This window comes from Papio anubis, chromosome 7, assembly GCF_008728515.1.
Source record: "Papio anubis isolate 15944 chromosome 7, Panubis1.0, whole genome shotgun sequence".
NCBI classification, from domain to species: Eukaryota; Metazoa; Chordata; class Mammalia; order Primates; family Cercopithecidae; genus Papio; species Papio anubis.
In genome coordinates, this window is record NC_044982.1 from 5,291,025 (window position 1) to 5,310,565 (window position 19,541).

Below are 19,541 nucleotides of genomic sequence, written 5' to 3' on the forward strand. Positions count from 1 at the left end.
AGTTCTGCAAAACAACAAAACGTTGTTGGGTAACACTAATGTTGACCGTGTTGTTGTTGGGAGCAGCTGATAGTGATCTGGCTGCACTTAACACATTACTTTGTGTGGCTCTTGACTCAACAATCCCGCTCCTTAAAACATGCCCCTGAGAAACTCAAGCACAGATCCAGAGGCCCAGGGGACTGCCAAAAGCATCATTGTTCCAGCTCCTTTTGCAGAGATGACAACTTAAGTGTCCACCCCAGGGGCCCGGGTAAGTACAATGAAGATGCCTAGTGCAGCATTCCGTGAAATTGTCAAAATCCCTGAACTAGAAGTCTACACAGCCACAAGCAGCACAGACAGATTTTTAAGGCATATTGTTGAATGAAAAAAGTGAGAAGCAGGAGCTCGATGGCACAACAAAACATACTCACATTGGAAGCAGTACTTACACACAAAAACAAGCTACATGTGTTTCAAAGTTAAACACCCATTCAAGAACATATATGAAACCTTCCCGCAAATACGGTGGGGATGAGGATGGGGAACAGAAGGTGAGAATTAGTGGCATAAAATATGATGGGCAATTGATAATTATGTGCCATAGAGTAAGGAGTAGGGTGAATTCAACTGTCTGAACTTAAGGTGCACATTTCAAACATGTGTACATAAAGGAAATGTGATGGTTGGGTCTCCACGGATGCTGCTCCTTCCAGAGGTCTGGGCGACTGCTCTGAGAAAGCCACCTCTGCCTCCCTAAGCCTCAGCTGTGTCCCCGTGGGCATTCCTCCACGCTGGAACTAGCAGGCTGGGGGCAGCGCCCTCCCAGAGGACTCTAGGGAAAGCACCTTCCCTGGCGGGTGAGAGGAAGGTGGGGGAGGCATGCTTCCAGCCTGTGGCAGGTGGTTATATTGTTCCAACTGTCTGCTGTTCCTCTCTGCAGGAAGATTACATTCTCCATGCTGTTGACGTCAAGGCTGGCCACAGGACTTGGCTCGGCCAACGACGTGTGGGTGGGCACATTGTGTTTCACTTTCAGGGAGCAGCTTCCAGAGCCAGTGGGTGCTTCTCCGTGGCCTCAAGGCCAGCAGTGTGGGGATGAGGACTGCGAGGACCACCCAGATCCAGAGCAGGGACAAGAGGGACACTAATATGGATTGTGGGGTGGGTGAGAGAGCAGCAGGGGTGGTTGGAAACCGCTGAACTCTGGGGGCTGCCTGTTTCTGGAGCATAGCCCCACTCAAGCTGACCAATGCAGGGCTTCAGCGGGGGAGCCCAGCCCTGGTTATCTTCTTCTTTATAATTTTAGAAGTTCTAAGATCTGGCCACAGGCTGGAGAGTGAGAAGATCTGATCAACTTTTCAACTGCCCTGACACTCTGTTGGAGTGGGTCGTTACACGGAAAACTGGAGAAGCCAGAGAAGGGAACTGAGACAGCCGCCCACCAGCTCTCAGCTGTCAGAGTCCCGCAGTCCCTGGACATGAAAAAGAGGCTTCTTAAGTGTCCATCGCCATGGAATTCATCCCGCCTGGGGCGGCTAAGCTGAGCGAGGGCCCTTAAGGATGTATTAAGGGCAGGATAATGAGGTGATGACTAAGGTCCTCCCACCTGGGCTGCAATTATTTCATTTTCCTGGAAAAATGGCATCATCATGATGAATACTTGGCTGATTTCAGGGCAGATTAATGCACCTGATATGCAGTGTATCCCCGTTTATCACTGGATGTGTCTTGCTGAGAGCTCATACCACTTAATCAGCCAGGGTCGGCTCTCCCATCCAGCTCACTCACAGCCCCCAGCCCTCCCAAACCAAAGGACTTCCGGAGAAGGGCAGTTTTTCAACTTTAGGTTCCATTTCTTCATTTTCAAATTATTTAAACACAACTTTCATCTCCTGTTACAGGCCAAATGATGTCTTTCCAAAGATTCCTGTGTTGAATCCCTGAAACCGTGGGGGTCAGAATGTGACTGTGTTTGGAGGCGGGGTCTTTAAGAGGTGATCAGTTCAAACCAGGTCTTTAGGGTGGGCCCTCATCCCATAGACTGGTATCTTCCTTATCAGAAGAGATTAGGACACACACAGGCATAGAGGGAAGACCACGTGAGGACAGAGAGAGAAGACGGTATCCACAAGCCAAGGAGAGAGGGCTCAGAAGAAACCAGCCCACTGATACCCTGATCTTGAATTTCCAGCTCTGCAGTTTGAGCCTTCAGCCTGATAATTTGTTATGGGAGCCCCAGTAGAGGCATTCATCCCTGTTCAGCATCCTCCAATAGCTCTACATTCTCTGATTTACCAACACTGGCCTTTGGGGGCCATTGAAACATCTATTACCACTCCTACCCCAAAATCTGTACCCCTCAAATAGCTGTAGTCTGTTTTCTAATTGCAGGTTCAAAAATATGGGAAGCACCTTTCCTCTGGAGGCAGCCTGTTCAGCCTCCATGCACGGCAGGCCATTTGAGGTCTCATTTTACCCAAGTCAGGGTGTGCCCTCCCACTCCCTGCTGCTGTCTGCTCTGGCATGACTGAGAAGGCTGAATGTGATAGGGGCTTGCAAGGACAGAAGTATCCACCACAGGAACAAGAGACTGGGTGCGGTGGCTCGTGCCTGTAATCCCAGCACTTTGGGAGGCTGAGGCAGGTAGATCACCTGAGGTCAGGAGTTTGAGACCAGCCTGGCCAACATGGTGAAACCCCACCTCAACTAAAAACACAAAAATTAGCTGGATGTGGTGGTGGGTGCCTGTAATCCCAGCTACTTGGGAGGCTGAGGCAGGAGAATCACTTGAACCCAGGAAGCGGAGGTTGCAGTGAGCTAAGATCACGCCACTGCACTCCAGCTTGGCCCACAGAGCGAAACTCTGTGTCAAACAACAACAACAACAACCACCACCACAACCACAACCAAAATAGGAATAAGAGCAAAAGGGAACAGGAAGTAATTGTGTGAGCTTGCAACAAAACAGGTTAGGAGCCAGAGTTTCAGGCCCCTGGCGAGACTGGAGGCTGGCAGGTTGTTTCTCACGGCCCTGGGGAATTTCCTGTGTCCAGGGCCTGCCTTGCACCCCACCTCCGTGCCTCAGAGGTGGACTCTTCAGCGCCAGGTTTGTAAAACCAGGTGCCAAGGTGCTCATGTTCAGCAGGCAGCACAGGCTGTCATGTGCCCCGGGTGCATGTGGGCATGACCCGCGCACTCTCCGTAGCTGGGGGTCCGTGGGATGGCCCATCAGGGCCAGGCCTGGGGCTGGCATGGAGCCGGAGTGAAGGTGGGGAGTTAGGCGGGCTGTTGTTTACTTGCCCTGGACTGAGAGAACTGCACAGGCTGCAGCACGGCGTCCGGCCCTGCCGGTGTAATGGGATTGGAGCCACCTGGAGACTGTTTCCTGTTGACTGCACACCCCAGAAACCCCCCTGCTCGGTCTCCCTAGGTGGGGGTGGCCAATGCTGTCAGCCTGGCCCCCCGTCTGCCTCTGTGGGACCTCCCCAGGTGATCAGGGCTTGCTTCGATGACACAGTCTTGCTCTACTTTGATTTGAGTCAACATTGAACCCCAGGGGCACCAACTGTACCCATGCAGTGACCTGCATCTCTGCTCTCCAAGCCTCCCTTTGCTAGGTTGATGCTACACTCTCAGAACGAGGTTTTGTTCCCCTTATTTCCATATTTGAGAGGTCTCCCCAGGGACCTGAGCTCATGGGCTAAGAGGGAGAATTGAAGAGTGAGATGAGCAGTGGGTCTGGATGGAGGCTTCCCTGTCCCACAGCAGGTCAGCTGGCTCTTGCAAGGCCTGTCTTTCTCTTCTGTTGGGTGTGGATGGTGGTGCCTTTGTCACAGGAGGGCCCTGGCATTGGGCAGCACATGGAAGCCACCTGAGTGCACACAGCCAGGTGCACGAGACATTGCAGCTGGCAAGGTTTGGGGTGAATCGGATTTTGGGTCCCCTCATCTGTTCTCACCTCCTTGACTGCTGAACTTCAGAACAAGATCTTCCACTCTGTCTGCCACCCTGCAAAGGGCCTCATGGAGGGTGACAGTGGCCACTAGGATGAAGGTGATGGGACCTGAACGTCCTGTAGAGAGGTTCAGCTGAGATTTCAGTGGCGGGAGTAAAGGCATGGCTATTTACCAGTCCTCACCTGTGTGGATTTCAGGGAGCTCTGGAATGGTCAGAGCAGGCAGATCCCATAGAGGTCATGCCCCTGGCTTTGCATGGAAGGGGAAACCGATGCAGGGAGGCCAGAGGAAAAGAGTGTTTAGCACACAGTGTGATCAAAGCAGAGGTGCGGCCAGCATGCAGGGCCTGTGGCTCCCAATCCACTTCCCGCCCGACCCCCGGAAGCTGCCTGTTGTCAGGGAAGGGACTTTCCTCCTTTAAGGAGACATTTGTACAAGAAGGGGGGTCCATTTCCACTGCATAGAAGGCTCTGATACTTCTGATGCACTTCTCTGCTCTCTCATTGGAGTGTATGTCACCCCAGACCTTTGCAGTACTGAGGCGACGTCTCTCATGCTCCTTTACCTGACGGGTGCAGATGTGCCTGACGGTGGGCTGGAACGGATGGGTACTTTGTCCACACCATGCAGGCAGGCACAGAGAGGCTTTGTGGTGTGACCGGAGCCCTGTGGGTCCTCTGCAGCTCTGCTCACGGTGGACCACAAGCCTCCACTCGGTGCCACGGGCACCAGATTGGGGGATGAATGGGCAAGCTGTGGATGGTGAGGCAGGAAGAGGCCCAGTTCTGCCCTTTTGCTTGGCCTCTGAGAATCTAAAACCCACAGCCCAGGGGACCCCCTTGTTCAGCTTGGCCACTTTTGGTGGGGGCTTCATGCTTTCTGCTGGTGGAAGACAGCTGAGATGGTGGAAGGCACATGCAGACCCAGGCTGGCCCAAGGCCAGTGGGGTGGGTTCCAAGGTGGCCACATACTCCTGGTCATGGCTATTCAATCACACTAGGATTCAACAGGGCTCAGGTGCTCTGCCCTGGGACCTCCAAGGGTCATGGACTGAGGGGACTGAACTCACTGCTCTGTTCCCAGCACTTGGCCCAGGGCACAGATGAGGGCTCAAGATCATGGTTGGAGAGGGGGGGAGACATGAGCCAATGAAGAGCCCACTCCCTTGTTCCCTAGCGCCTCCTTGGCCCACACCCATGGGGCTCCTGCCCACCACACTCCAGTGTCCTATGGCCATGGTCCTGATGGTCTCCATGCTGTCAGATCCCAGCTTCTTGTTCCTTCCCTCCTCGAGCTCCTGTCTTCTTCTTGTCCTGGTCCTTCCCTGCCTGAGACTGGCCACACCTTTCCAGCTTCTTTGCTGCCTGCCGTCCCCCTGGGCCCTGAGGTTGGATTTCCAGGGGCTTTGTTCTGGGCACTCTTCCTACAATCTGCATCACGCTGGGGAGCTTCACCTGGTCGCAGCTCCCACCACCATCTGAACGCTGAGGATCTCCTCCTTGGGCCACATTTGACCTCTAGACTTCACACACCAGCCCGCCTCCTTGGCAAACTAAATATGGCATTGCAGGCTGAGTCAGAACCTTCCAGCACACTTTTGTGAGTGTCACTCAGTAACCCGGGCATCTAGGACAGTCACTGCCCAAGGACGCTGCCACCGCATGTCTTCCTGGTACATGGGGGACACTCAGGGTGAGCATTGGTGTGAACCAGGGTCAGCTCTGTTTGCAGGGTCCTTGTCCCCTCAACTCCATCATGCCTCCCCCATCCCCAGCGAGTACTGGCTCATTCTCTAAGACTTCCTTCAAGTTTGCCCCATCTGCAGCCTTCTCAGGCGGTGGGCTGGGAAGTGGCCTGCTTCGTGTGCTCCAAGGTGGTCCAGGCAGGTCCCCTTGTCCACCCTGATCACATGTGTGGCAGCTACCTGCTGCTCGTCTCCGAAACTAGACTGTGAGTTCTTGGGGTGGGGCCAGGGTTTACCTGCCTCTGCACCCCCAGCACCTAGCACAGAGCTTGGTGCCTGCAGGAGCTTAGCAGATGTGGAACATTCACAGCCCTGCGCCTGTGACCGAGACCCTGGGGCACAGGAATCCTACGTGCGGCCTTGCATCACAGACAGAAGGCTGGAGTGCTCGCCTTTTCCCAGCTAACGCCCATCGCTGTAGGAGTCAGCACCTTGTACGCAGCCTCCATCTGGAAGCTTCCCAGTGCCAGCTCCCATGACCCTGAGTGTGGAGTCTCCTCTTCAGGGAGCAAGTGCCCCCACTGTGTGGCTGGGGGCTACCTAGACAGAGGGGGGCCAGGGCACCTCTGATCTGGCCTCCCTACCTTGTTTTGTGGTTGAGCAAAGCAGTGCTTTAAAGGGAATTTATTTTTCCAAATTGCAGAACAAAGAACACGATGTTTAGGAAGAAAGCACATTGCTTACATTTGAAAAAAATTAGCAGCATTATATAATGAAAGACACTTGAAAGTGTTGACTCACCCCAGGCTGACATACATCTTTGACTAGTTTGTGAAATACTCATAAAATTACATCCTGTTAATTTAAGACTTCTTATGCTAATTTTCAGTCAATTTTATTTGCCTAAGAAATTTATTGGTGGCCTTCAGGGTAACAGCCGGGTTTGGTCCAAAGATGTGGGATTCTTGTTAAAAACACCATGCCAGGGAAGAGAAACAGAACTCGATGTTAGGGCCAGAAGGATGGGAGGACAGCGTCAGGGCGGGGTGGGCTCTCGTGGCCTCCCCAGGCCCTGCCCTCAGACCGGGCAGGGTGATGCTGACTCAGACCCCGCCCTGGTCCACACAGAGCAGAGCAGCCCTGGTGGAGTGCAGCACCCCCACTTTACAAAGGAGAGAGCCGAGGCTAGAACCCTTGACATTGCCCCTGAGTGGAGATCCACTGCTCAATGCACCCCACAAGTTGAAGTCGGCAAGAGGAGGTGGTTCTAGATGAAGAACATTTGGGTGATGTGTGAATTTATACAACAGCAAAAGGAGGCCACTTTTGTAAACTGGCATCCATCTCTTTGGGCAGGGAGGCAAGTTTATATTTGGGGCCCCCAAGCTGGGCCGGCTTCCTGGGTGTGCAACAGGGCCCGGCTCTTGGGGTTGGATATTCTGCTGTCTCTGTCTTGAAGTTCGTGATAAGGAGCCCACATTCCCATTTTGCACAGAGCCCCGTGAATCACATAGCTGGTCCTGCCCCCCAAAGCAGATCACAGAGCAGAGGACAGGGAAGGGCCCATGCTTACCACCCCCCGCCCAACACCAAACAGTTCTAACAATGTTCTCCTGATCTTGGCCTCACCCACCTTCCCCTCTCTAAAAGGAGGGCCGAGACCCTCTTGGCACCTGCATCCTGGGACAGCCCAGCCATGGCATGTTTCTGGAAGTGAGGGCCACAGCCCCCAGGGAAGCTCTCCCAAATGGCCTCCTTCCTGTTGACTGGGACAGAGATGGATGGTCAGTGGTTCCCTAGTGTGGCATCCCCCTCCTCACCTCCAAACCCAGGTAGATGCATGTGGCATTTTATGCCCATGCTAACCCTGAAATTCACCAGGAACCACTGCCCTGAGCCAGAAGAGGCAGAGCATGTGCTCCCCCTGCGGCCCATGGGGAGGACGTGGCAGGCGGGGTTGCTCTCTCACCTGCCCAGGCACCTGGCTGCTGCGGCCTGGTCTTGGGGCTCCTGCTACTGGGTTTTAGGCCCCAGCCCTTCTCGCTCACAGCCACCCAAGGGCAGCTGGCCCCACAACTGTCGCTGGCAAACATTAGAGGAGGGTGGTTTTGCGAACATGACCAGGTCAGAGAGTGGTGATCTACCACAGATGGCTGCTCTTCATCCCTCTTAAGAAGTCTGGGCAGAGGCTTTCTGCTGGCTGTTGGTTGCTGGAGGTGGGAAGGACAGTGGTGGGGGGATCTGTAGGGTGCCGAGTGACGTCACCTGAGGTCAAAGAAGCCCTTCTGGAGGGGCTGCTGTTTCCCAGTTTCTCCGACCAGGGACCACCAGACAGGCCGTGACAATGCCCGCATAGGCCGCCCCTGCTAATCCTGGGCCTCCCATCTTTCCAGGCGGCCTGCAGCTCTGTGCAGGCCTTGCTCCTGTCCCTTGTCCTCTACAATCGGTCAGTGCCCCTTCCTCACACCCGACCATTCCCCATGGGCCAGACCTGAGTCAGGTTTTGGGAGCACAGGTGAACCTCCTTGCCATCTGCCCAAGCAGCGCCTGGCCCTGGGGAGAAGGGGAGGGCCACAGCTTGGAAGCCTCCAGAGGAATCATCCCTCCCAGCCCTGAGAGGCCTGTTTGCCCTCATCTGGGGTGCCCGGGGTGTGCTGTGGCTCCTGTCTAGTTTATCCCCTCCCTGTGACCCCAGGGATCCTCCAGGATTCCAGCTGGGCTTTGTTTGAGAGGAATTGTCTTGTGTTTGCACCATCTCCCATTATTCTTGGTCTCGAGTTTTTCTCTCTATCCATCTTCTTTCATTTAACACACGTTTACCCAAGCCCCCGTTCTGCGCCAGGTTCTGAGACCCACGAAGAAACAGAGTGTGATAGAACTCAGAACCCGACCTCGAGGGGCAGACGGGGAAACAGAGTGTGATAGAACTCAGACCCCGACCTCGAGGGGCAGACAGGGAAACTGAGGTCTGGAGAGGGAGGAGACCGGTCCTCAGGGATCTGACAGCCTTCTCCTGAGACAGACATTAATAAACGGTTCCTGGTGGGGACACAGGGTCTCCCTGGACACTGAGCAGAAGCTTCACAGAAAACATGATTCAAAGCAGAGATCTGGAGACTGCGTAAGGTTTGACCAGTGGAAGGGGTGGGGGAATGGGTGGAGTCCCAGAAAGGAGAGGCACAGGTGCCAGCGAGCTCACATGCCGGAGGGAGGGGCGGCTGGGGAGGTGGGCGGAGGCCGAGTTTCCCAGGGCATCGTGTGGTGGGAAGAGGAGTCTAGGCCTTGGCGCCGGGGTGGACCCTCATCTCAGGAGAGGAGACCTGAAGTGTGCTCTGGCTGCAGTGCAGGGCATGGGCTGGAAGGCAGCAGCCCGAGGGTCATGAGAACCAGAAGGTCCAGGAGAGGCTGAGGCCGGGGGAGGGGCACAGAGTGATGGGAGGCAGTAGGTAGAGTCAGGGGAGAGGGTGGAGGACTCGAAGCGCGCCTTGGATGGACTCGTCTTCCAGAGGGCAGGAGCAGAGATATCGGGAGGGTGCTGTTTGGGAGGCAGCGTCCCCGACATGCTGTTCACCATATGGGGTTCCCAGGGGCTTGTGGGGTGGGGAGATGAAACTAGGGTGCAGCGGCTCTGAGAACCCTGTGTTGTGCCCTTTTGGCAGTTGGAACTTAGATCTGGAAGTCTGAGACCTCAGGAGGTGGATTTTGCCATCATTCTTCCGCTGGGATGATTGGATCCACAGGAAGAAGTGGAGAGGAAGGGCCTTGGGGAGCCGGGGATGGGGGAGAGGGGCTCACCAAGGAGGGTGCTGCAGAGGCTGGAGGTTTGCAGTGAGAGAGCTGGGAGGATGGGAAGCTGGGGTTGGAGATGGTGTCTGAGGATGTGGGCTCAGAGGATGAGGGGCAGGGCGTCTGGGGGCAATCCTAGACACAACCTTGTCCTCTCCTCGAGGTGCACCAAATGGATGAGGAGCGACTTGTGAAGGGCGGACGGTGCCTCCAGAAATGGAGGGCGACCTGTGGGGCAGTGGTGGGCCTGTCTTCCTGAGATGCGTGGGAGTGGGGGAGGCAGGCTGAGCGAAAAGTTGCGGGCTCTGGGGAACAGATACAGGTCTCTGAGCCTAGAGTGGGAGTGCAGAAGATGAAGGCATGAAAACTACAGGAGGATTTACTACAGGAGGATTGCTACAAGTGGTGCTGGGGGTATTGGACACCCACAGACATAAAACAAACCTCACATTCTATCTAAACCTCACATCCTATCTAAACCTCACGTCCTATCTAAACCTTACATCCTATCTAAACCTCACGTCCTATCTAAACCTCACATAGTATCTAAACCTCACATCGTATCTAAACCTCACGTCCTATCTAAACCTCATCGTGTATCTAAACCTCACGTCCTATCTAAACCTCCGTCCTACCTAAACCTCACGTCCTATCTAAACCTCACGTCCTATCTAGGCCCTCACGGCGTCCTATCTAAACCTAGATCCTATCTAAACCTCACGTCCTATCTAAACCACGTGTCCTATCTAAACCTCACGTCCTATCTAAACCTCACATCGTATCTAAACCTCACGTCCTATCTAAACCTCACGTCCTATCTAAACCTCACATCATTGTATCTAAACCTCACGTCCTATCTAAACCTCACGTCCTATCTAAACCTCACGTCCTATCTAAACCTCACATCGTATCTAAACCTCACATCCTATCTAAACCTCACACCTAAACCGCGTATCTATGTATCTAAACCTCGTCTACCACCTAAACCTCACGTCTACCCACAAACCTCGTCCACCACCTAAACCTCACGTCCACACACCTGAAGCCTCGTCTACCACCCTGAAGCCACCGTCCTATCTAAACCTCACGTCTATCTAAACCTTACACCCTATCTAAACCACGTATCCTATCTAAACCTCACGTCCTACCTAAACCTCACGTCCTATCTAAACCTCGCGTCCTATCTAAACCTCGCGTCCTATCTAAACCTCGCATCCTATCTAAACTCACATCGTATCTAAACCTCATGTCCTATCTAAACCTCACGTCCTATCTAAACCTCGCGTCCTATCTAAACCTCGCGTCCTATCAAAACCTCACATCCTGTCTAAACTTCACATCCTATGTAAACCTCACATCTATCTAAAAATTCACTCAAGATATATCAGAGATTTCGATATAAAACTACACAACTTGTTTAAAATGGAGAAAAGCTTTGCGACATGAGAGCTTGGTGGAGAGTTCTTAGACATGATACCAAAAGCACAATCCATAAAATAAAAAATCAGACATTGGACTCCATCGACATTAAGAATACTTGCATTGTGAAGTCCCCTGTTCAGAGGATGAAAAAGCAAATCAGACTTGGAGGAAATAAAGCACATATCTGAGAAAGGACTCATATCTAGAAAAATAACAAATTCTCAAAACTCAAATCTATAAAACAAACAATCCATTTAGAAAATGGGCAAAAAGCATGCATAGACATTTCTCTAAAGAGAACATACAGATGGCAAATAGGCTCACGAAAAATAGGTGACATCATTAGCCATTAGGGAAATGCAAATTAAAATCATGATGAGTTATCAATATATGCCTATTAGAATGGCTAAAAGAAAATAAAAACTAGTGACAACCGTGAGAAAAATCATCAAATGTCCCCAATTTGAGAGACATTCTACAGAATACCTGACTAGTATTCCTCAAAAAACAAAACACAACAATAAACACAGTCATAACACCAAATGCTGGTGAGGATGGTGAGAAACTAGGTCTCTCATACATGGCCAGTGGGAGTGTCAGATGGCAGAGCCACTCTGGGAAAATTTGGCAGTTTCTTTAGAAACGAGGCATAGCCTTACCTTGTGACCCAGCAATTACATTCCTGGGAATTATTCCCAGAGAAACAAAAACTTTTCTTCACACAAAAACCTGTGCACAATGTTCACAGTGGCTTCATTTGCGACAGCCGAAAGCCAGAAACCCAAAGGCCCTTTGGCAGGTGCACAGTTAAACCGTGGTGCATCTGCACTGGGGAACACTGGTCAGCACCCACAAGGAACCACCTGGGGACAAGCTCAGTGTGGATGGACCTCGGGGCCCGTCTCCAGAAGTGGTGTGTCGCAGTCTCAAAATGACAAAATTACAGAGATGGAGACAGACTGTTGGTTACCAGGGGGTAGGAGTGGGGGCGGGGAGAAGAAGGGCATGGATGTGACGTAAAGGAGTTGCAAGAGGGATCCTTGTGGTGATGAAACTGATTGTGCTTTCCTAAATCTACTCATGTGATAAAATTGCATAGAACTAAATACACACACACACGCACGTACGTGTGCATGATGAATGCATGTACTGTGGACCGAATGTTTGCATTCTTCCAAAATTCCTGTTGAAGCCCTAACCCCCCAGGGCATGGTATTAGGAGATGGCGCCTTTGGGCGGTGATGAGGTCTTGCGGGTGGAGCCCTCATGATGAAATTAGTGAGAAGAGACTCAAGAAGAGATGGTCTCTCTCCGTCGTGCGGGAACACAGCGAGAGGGCAGGGACTGAGTCAGCCGGCACCGTGATCTCGGATTCCCCAGCTTCCGGATCTATGAGAAATAAATGTCTATGGTTTAAATCACCAGTCTGTAGTATTTGTTACAGAAACCCCCACTGACTAGGAGGGCTTGTAAAACTGGTGAAATCTGAATGAGGTCCGTGGATTCCACTGAGGTCAGTTTCCTGATTTTAATATTGAACTATAGTTATGCAAGATGCTCCTTCTGGGGGAAACTGGGTGAAGAGTGCATGGGACTTCTGTGTACTATTTTTGCAACTTCCTGTGAATTTATAATTATTTCCCCCACCCCAAACCCCCAAAAAAAGAAGGAGAGAGAAGTAAGGGAGAGTACGGATGCCTGGAGGGCGCACAGCGTGGGCGAGGGCCATGCATAGCAGAGACATGGGAAGCAGCAGAAATATGCGGAGGGCCGGTTGCTTCCAACATCCCAGGCAGACCTGCCAGGCCAGACGTCTGCGGAGGTTAACTCAGGTGAGGAGGAAAGGGTGGGCCCCCAGGAATGGTGCCTGCTGGGAACAGGATGTGACCTCTCAGCACCAGCAGAGAGAGCCCTCTGCCCGCAGAGGTGTGTGCCCAGGCAAGCAGGGGACAGACGGGGACTTGTGTCCCCCACTCCACCGCTGGGGAAAACCAGCTCTGCAGGAGCCCACACTTGATTCCATTTGGAGCTCTGGGCAGCACTTTTCAGCAATAACCTTTTCCATCAGGGGAGGGTCTTCTGGGGCTTCTGGGAGCCACAGTCACAGCCTGGGCTTCCCAGCAGAAAGAAGTAACTAAACGATCTTGCTTTGCACATTAGGAGCTGCTGCACCCACTCTTCCCAAGTTACATGAGGACACAATTTATCTTTAGCCCGAAGCCACCTGCTTGGTAATCTGTTTCTGTGTACCCAATTGATCCCACCATCCTTACATTAGCTGGAAAAGCGGCTGACTTTATTTAAAGCAATCAGCTTGCACAGATACCCTGGACGGGGTGGTCCCAGGGTGCCCGTCTGGGCCGCCGCCGTTGGGTGACCCTGCCCTTCTTCAAATGGTGGAGCCGTCTGCTCTGACCCGGGCTAAGGAGGGACTCATGCTTTGTGAAGGTAACGCCCGAACTCCAGCGAGAGGATTTCGTGCAGATGGTCGGTGGAGATTTTCCCCCCGCTGGTCACTAAAGCTATACTTCATTTTACCATTTTGGTCCTTCTTCCAGGCAAATGATTAAATTGGTTAATAAAAAGTCTGGAAGCGTTTGTACCCAACACTGCCCAGTGCTGGGTCAATTGTGAAGTATATTGTCTTAATGGTGTCTTCATATCTCTGAGGCTTGACCCTAAAGGAGAAGAGCTGCCAGTGGCCTGTGTTTACTGAATCATCTCAGATGCTTCTCCCCCTGTTTCTCCCATGACTGGGCAGCCACGCATCTGAACAGGTATCCGGAACACTCCCTCCCCTCCCCTCCCCTCCCCTCCTCTCTCCTCTATCTCTCCTTCTCTCCTTCTCCCTACAGGGTGACTGTGCATGTCAGCTGCCCCTCTGATTCTTCCATGGTCAGGATCTGCTGTGAGATACATTCACACAGAGGCTGGATTTAAATGATAAATAAATGTGAGTAATGACCCAACGATGTGCAAGTGGGCAGGCCACAGGAAGCCAGGGAGTGAGGGGCTTGGTCAGCCTCCTGTAGAAGGTGGCCCTGGAAAGATGCAGCCCCTGAGAAGGTGGCAGGGGCTGGCTCTTGGCAGGCCACCTACTGAGCTCTACAACCCTCCGAGCGGAGGCCGGCCACGTTTCCCCGCTTTGCAGATGTGATGCGAGGCAGAGGGTCTGACCTCAGCAGGGCTGTTGGACGTGCTGGCACGTGCACATTCTGCTGAGCCCCAAAGACTCCCAGGCCCCTCCTTGCAGTTAGGACAGGACTCACCAAATGCCTCCGGCAAGAGGTGCACATAGCTTCACTGCCTCTTTTTGTGTGTGTATGGTGGTAACAACACATCACCTAAAATTTGCCATTTTAAAGTGTACACATCAGTGGCATTAAATATATTAACATTGTTGACTCACCATCACCACCATCTGGTTCCAAAACTTTTTCATCACCCCGAATGAAAACCCTGAACCCATGAGCAGTCACTCTCTGTCTCCCTGCTCCTCCCAGCCCCTGGTAACTACTAAGCTGCCTTCTGTCTCTATGGGTCTGCCTATTCTGGACATTTCATATAAATGGAATCACACAATATGTGGTCTGTTGTGTCTGGTTTCTTTCACTTTGCATAATGTTGTCAAGGTTCCTCTATGTTGGAACCTGTATTGCATCATTCCTTTTTTATGGCTGAGTAATATTCCATCATGTGCACCGAGCATGCTTTGTTTATCCATTAATCTGTAGAGGAGGTGGAGCATCTGGGTGCCTCAAGGGGTCAGTTCATCTCCAGAGGTGTCTCTGAGTGGGACCTGCAGGAAGCAGATACTTTGCGTGACATTCACAGCTGCATCCCCAGTGCCTAGAACAGCACCTGGCACAGAGTAGGTGCTCAGGAAATATTTGCTGAATAATGAACAAATGAATGAATACTTGGGTATAGTTACCAGGAGTGACAGTGACAGCATTTGTGCTCTGACCTTCTAGAGGGAAGAGAGGGATCCCAGCTGCTACTACACCATCTGTAGTCAACTTTTGGGAGAAAAAGCCAGTCTGGGACAGGGCTTTTTCTAGGGCTCTGAGTGCCAATCACTAGATGGGAAGTCAGGAAACTGGCCACAGGGTCGTGGCTCCACTGCACCTGGGCTCTCTTGCCTAGAAAGCTGAATGAGTTTCCAGTCACTGCCATAACAAATTACCACATACCCAGTGGCTCACCAAAACACACGTGCATCACCTTGCCGTTCTGGAGGTCAGAAGTCTGATCCAAGTCCCAGGGAATAAAATGAAGGTACCCAAAGTGCTGTGTTCCTTCTAGGGTTCTAGGAGCAGCATCTGTTTCCTTGACTTTTCCAGTTTCTAGACCCATCTGAATTCCTTGGCTTATAGCCCCATCCTCCCTCTTCAAAACCAACCATGCAGCAGGACCTCCCATCCTCTTCTAACCCATCATCACGTCTGTTCCTGACACAGCCGGGAAAGGTTCTCCACTTACACGGACTCAGTGATTAGATGGTTGAGACTGCTTGGCTAACCCAGGATACTCTCGCAGCTCAAAATCCTGAATGTAGTCACCTCTGGGAAGTCCCTTTTGCCATGCAAGGTGACACAGATTCTTGGGATTGGGACATGGATGCCATGGTGTGGGGGGGGGACATTATTCTGTCAACCACAGAAGCCCCTTGGCGTATCTGAGACTTATTTTCCCCATATGAGAAGGCAGGCCAGATAATTTCCAAGGTCCTTCCCAGGTCCTGGCGTCAGGTCACTGGAGAAGGAAGAAACAAGGGCTCTGACATATCAGTGGCTCATCACTGAAGCAGGTGCCCTGGAGCAAGGCCCTGTCTGGCCAAATGCTTGATTTGGCCTTTCCACCAATGTTTTTTCTGACTCCTCATGGTGGCCTCTGAGAGCTGTCCTCCTCTGTTGAGGTGAGAGACACAAGCGTCAGGGAGGCTGAGTGGCAGTCTCCGGGCGGCATGGGGACCTAGAGCCCTCCTGTGTGTCGGACTCAGAAGCAGATGGAGTGCTCTGCTGTTTGCACAGGTGATTTGTGTAAAATGCTCCCACTTTAGAGCATTAAAAAGAAAAACCTATGAATTTTGCATATTTGAAATTGGTCCTTTTAGGAAACTGGAATATATATTCGATTTAGTCATTAATGTAAAAGGTTTCTGAAATGGACTTTCTCAGCAAAAATGTGAGGAGTGGTGTGGAGAGCATCCACTGATGTGACTAACGGTTCAGCTATTTGCCTTCTTTACGTCTTTTTCTCAGGAGGAGCGAGCTGCAGAAACTGCAGAGTGATGTGCAACATCTGGAGATTCTAGAGGTGAAACATCTGTATCTGCGCTGGCCGGCCCCCGGCCCCTACATCTACCTGTTCTTTCTGAAGCTGGCTCCGCAGATGCCAGCGAGCAGCCGAGAAGACCTGCGGCGTGCGGCTTCTCAAAATCCAAGATGCGACCGAAATATTCTCCCAGGGAGATGAACAAGCTCCCAACAGCAAGTGCCCCAAAGCTTTCATCTTTACCATGTCCCTCCTTCCTCTTAGGCTCCTCTGTGGATCTTACCATCTTGCCTCGAAAGACAACACTGCTGGGGGAGGATAGTCAGCGCAAACACTACCTTTTGCTTGGAAATGTGCCCTGTCAACAGTTCAAAGGGTATCTTTCAAGGGGCTGAGCTCTCAGAGTATGAGGCAGGGCCATGCACACACTGTGGCAGCCCTAGTTGTTTGCATAACACCCACAGCAAGAGCTCTGCTGGTCGGCACCCACTGAGGGAGAATTGCAGCTGACCCTGAACCCAGGCCAGCAGTGCCTGGCAGAAGGGCTGAGGTCACAGGCACTGCCTTCCTCCTGATAAGCTCCTGAGAACCACAGGTATGTGATGGGATGAGTCCGCAGCAGGTTGGGCGTCCTGGTACAGCCAACAGGATGGAGCTGTCCCGCTCCCACTGTCAGAGGAGCTTTGTAGGTGCTGCTTGTTGAGATCTTGGTAGTCTGATCCACAGAAAGGATGCAATGCGTCTATTTCTACATGCGTGTCTTCATTCATCCCTTTGTTCATTGAAGAAATATGCTGGGAGCTTCCTGCCTGCTCCAGGGAATAAAAAATAAATGCAAAATGCTTCCTGCCCTCCTGGAGCTCCCAGTCTAAGGAAAGAGACATACTGGCAGGCCGCCTGTTATGATGTAGCCCCTTTGTTTGTTGCTGGATTCATTCATTCATCAAGTACCTCTTGCAGGCTGTTTATGTGGTAGGGACCTGGGTGCTCACCAGGGATGAGCCCACAAGAAGCAGTTAAAATGTCAAACGTCACCTGTTGAGTGGTGAGTAGACATAAACCTTTTGAACAATGTGAAAATGGCTCATTGAGAATCATTTGTTGAGAAAAGACTCTTAGGCCTAAAAGGGTCCTTTGAAACTTCACGTTTGATAGCCACGCGTCAGGTGCAGCCAGCAATAGACACTATTTGCTGCTTCTTGCATCCGTTGACCACTCACTGGGCACCCAGTAGGCGCCAGAGGAGTGCAGGCGTGAGGGAGACAGAGCCCCCCAACTTCCAACAGCTCGTGGTGGTTTGGGAAGAAGAAAGGTCAGAGCCCAGCGTAAGACCCATTGCTCACCCACCCGATCAGCACATGGCGAGTGCCTGGACCTCTTCTGGGACTTCCGGGCTCTGCCTGGAGTTCTCTGCCTCTTCAGGGACCACCCCATTTGTGTGATAATTGAGTGACTCCTGGTAGCCTCCCCCGTCCCATTGCCTCACAGTGCTTCTGAGAGCTGGAGATGGTTTCTTTCTACAGATGAGAGCACCGAGACCCTCTGAGGAATGGTCACCCTGAAGGACTGGCCAGCCTCCTCTGAGACCTGGGTGGCAGGAGGCACGCTTGGAGACCCACTTTCACTGGGGTGCATGGTCCTTGGGACCAGCCCATTTCTGCTTGTTGAAGATCAGCAGATTCATTTGAGGGCACTTGGTCCTGGGGGTTGGTTCTTGCGGCAAAGGCACCATTTTCTCCATTGAGAAACTGGGTCCTTTTGGAAGCTGGAACGTATCATTAATTTATTCATTCGTTTTAAAGATTTCAAAACAGACTTTCTCAGTGAAAAAAAATGTGGAGGCATGTAATCCCAGCACTTTGGGAGGCCGAGGTGGGCAGATCACGAGGTCAGGAGATCGAGACCACCCTGGCTAACATGGTGAAACCCCATCTCTACTAAAAAAAAAAAGACAAAAAAATTAGCCAGGCGTGGTGGCGGGTGCCTGTAGTCCCAGCTACTTGGGAGGCTGAGGCAGGAGAATGGCGTGAGCCCTGGAGGCAGAGCTTGCAGTGAACCGAGGTCGCACCACTGCACTCCAGCCTGGAAAAAAAAAATGTGGAGGCAGAGGAGGGTAGATAAGGAGGGTGTTATAGGTTGAACTGTGACCCCCTAAAAAAAGATCTGTTGAAGTACTAACCCCCAGGACCTCAGAATGTGGCTTTCTTTGGGAAAAGGGTTGGTGCAAATATAATTTTTTTTTTTGTTTTGAGATGGAGTTTTGCTCTTTTTGTCCATGCTGGAGTGCAATGGCGTGATCTTGGCTCACCGAAACCTCTGCCTCCCAGGTTCAAGCAATTCCCCTGCCTCAGCCTCCCAAGTAGCTGGGATTACAGACATGAGCCACCACACCTGGCTAATTTTTTGTAGTTTTAGTAGAGACAGGGTTTCTCCATGCTGCTCAGGCTGTTATCGAACTCCCGACCTCAGGTGATCTGCCCGCCTCAGCTTCCCAAAGTGCTGGGATTACAGGAGTGAGCCACTGACCATGGCTGAAATATAATTATTATACTTAAGATGAGCGAAGATTCGGGAGTAGGGTGGGCCCTTATGAGAGCCAGTGTGTCTGGGGTCCTTGAGGAAGAGTCCAACAGGTAGAGTGCCACGTGGTGACGGAGCCAAAGGCTGGAGTGATGTGGCTGACAGTCAGAAATCGCCAACAATGGAGCACTGTAGCCACTTCCCGAAATTGGAAGGGGCAAGGAAGGATGTCCCTCCAGGTTTCAGCCAGGACAGGGCCTGCAGACACTGTGATCGTGGACTTCTGACCTCAAGGACTGTGAGATGATACATTTTGCAGTTCTAAGCCACCCAGTCTATGGCACAGGAAGCTCATACAGAGGGGACTCTGACCATCGACACTGGGCACCTGGCAGCCTTTGGATGCATCCTATGTTGCACCTATGCCCTGTGCAGCCTTTGGAGCGCATCCTGCACTGTCCCTGGGCCCTGGTAGCTTTTGGGGTGCACCCTGCATGACACCTGGGCCCTGTGTGACCTTCCAGGTGTATCCTATGTTCCGCTGGGGCCCTCTGTGGCCTTTGGGGAGCATCCTGCATTACATCTGGGCCCTGTGTGGCCTTCAGGGAGTGTCCTGCATTACACAAGGGCTCTGCTTGGCCTTCGGGGAGTGTCCCGCATTGCACATGGGCCCTGTGCAGCATTTGGGGAGCATCCTATGTTGCACTTGGGCCTGTGTGATTTTTGGGGTGCATCCTTCCTTACACCTGGGACCTGTGCACCCTTTGGGTGCATCCTACGTGGCACTTCGGCCCTGTGTGACTTTTGGGGTGCATGCTGCATTGCACCTGGGCCCTGGCAGGCTTTGGGGTGCAACCTGTGTTGCACCTGGACCCTGCATGACCTTCCTGACCACACTTGTGTTTGGGGGT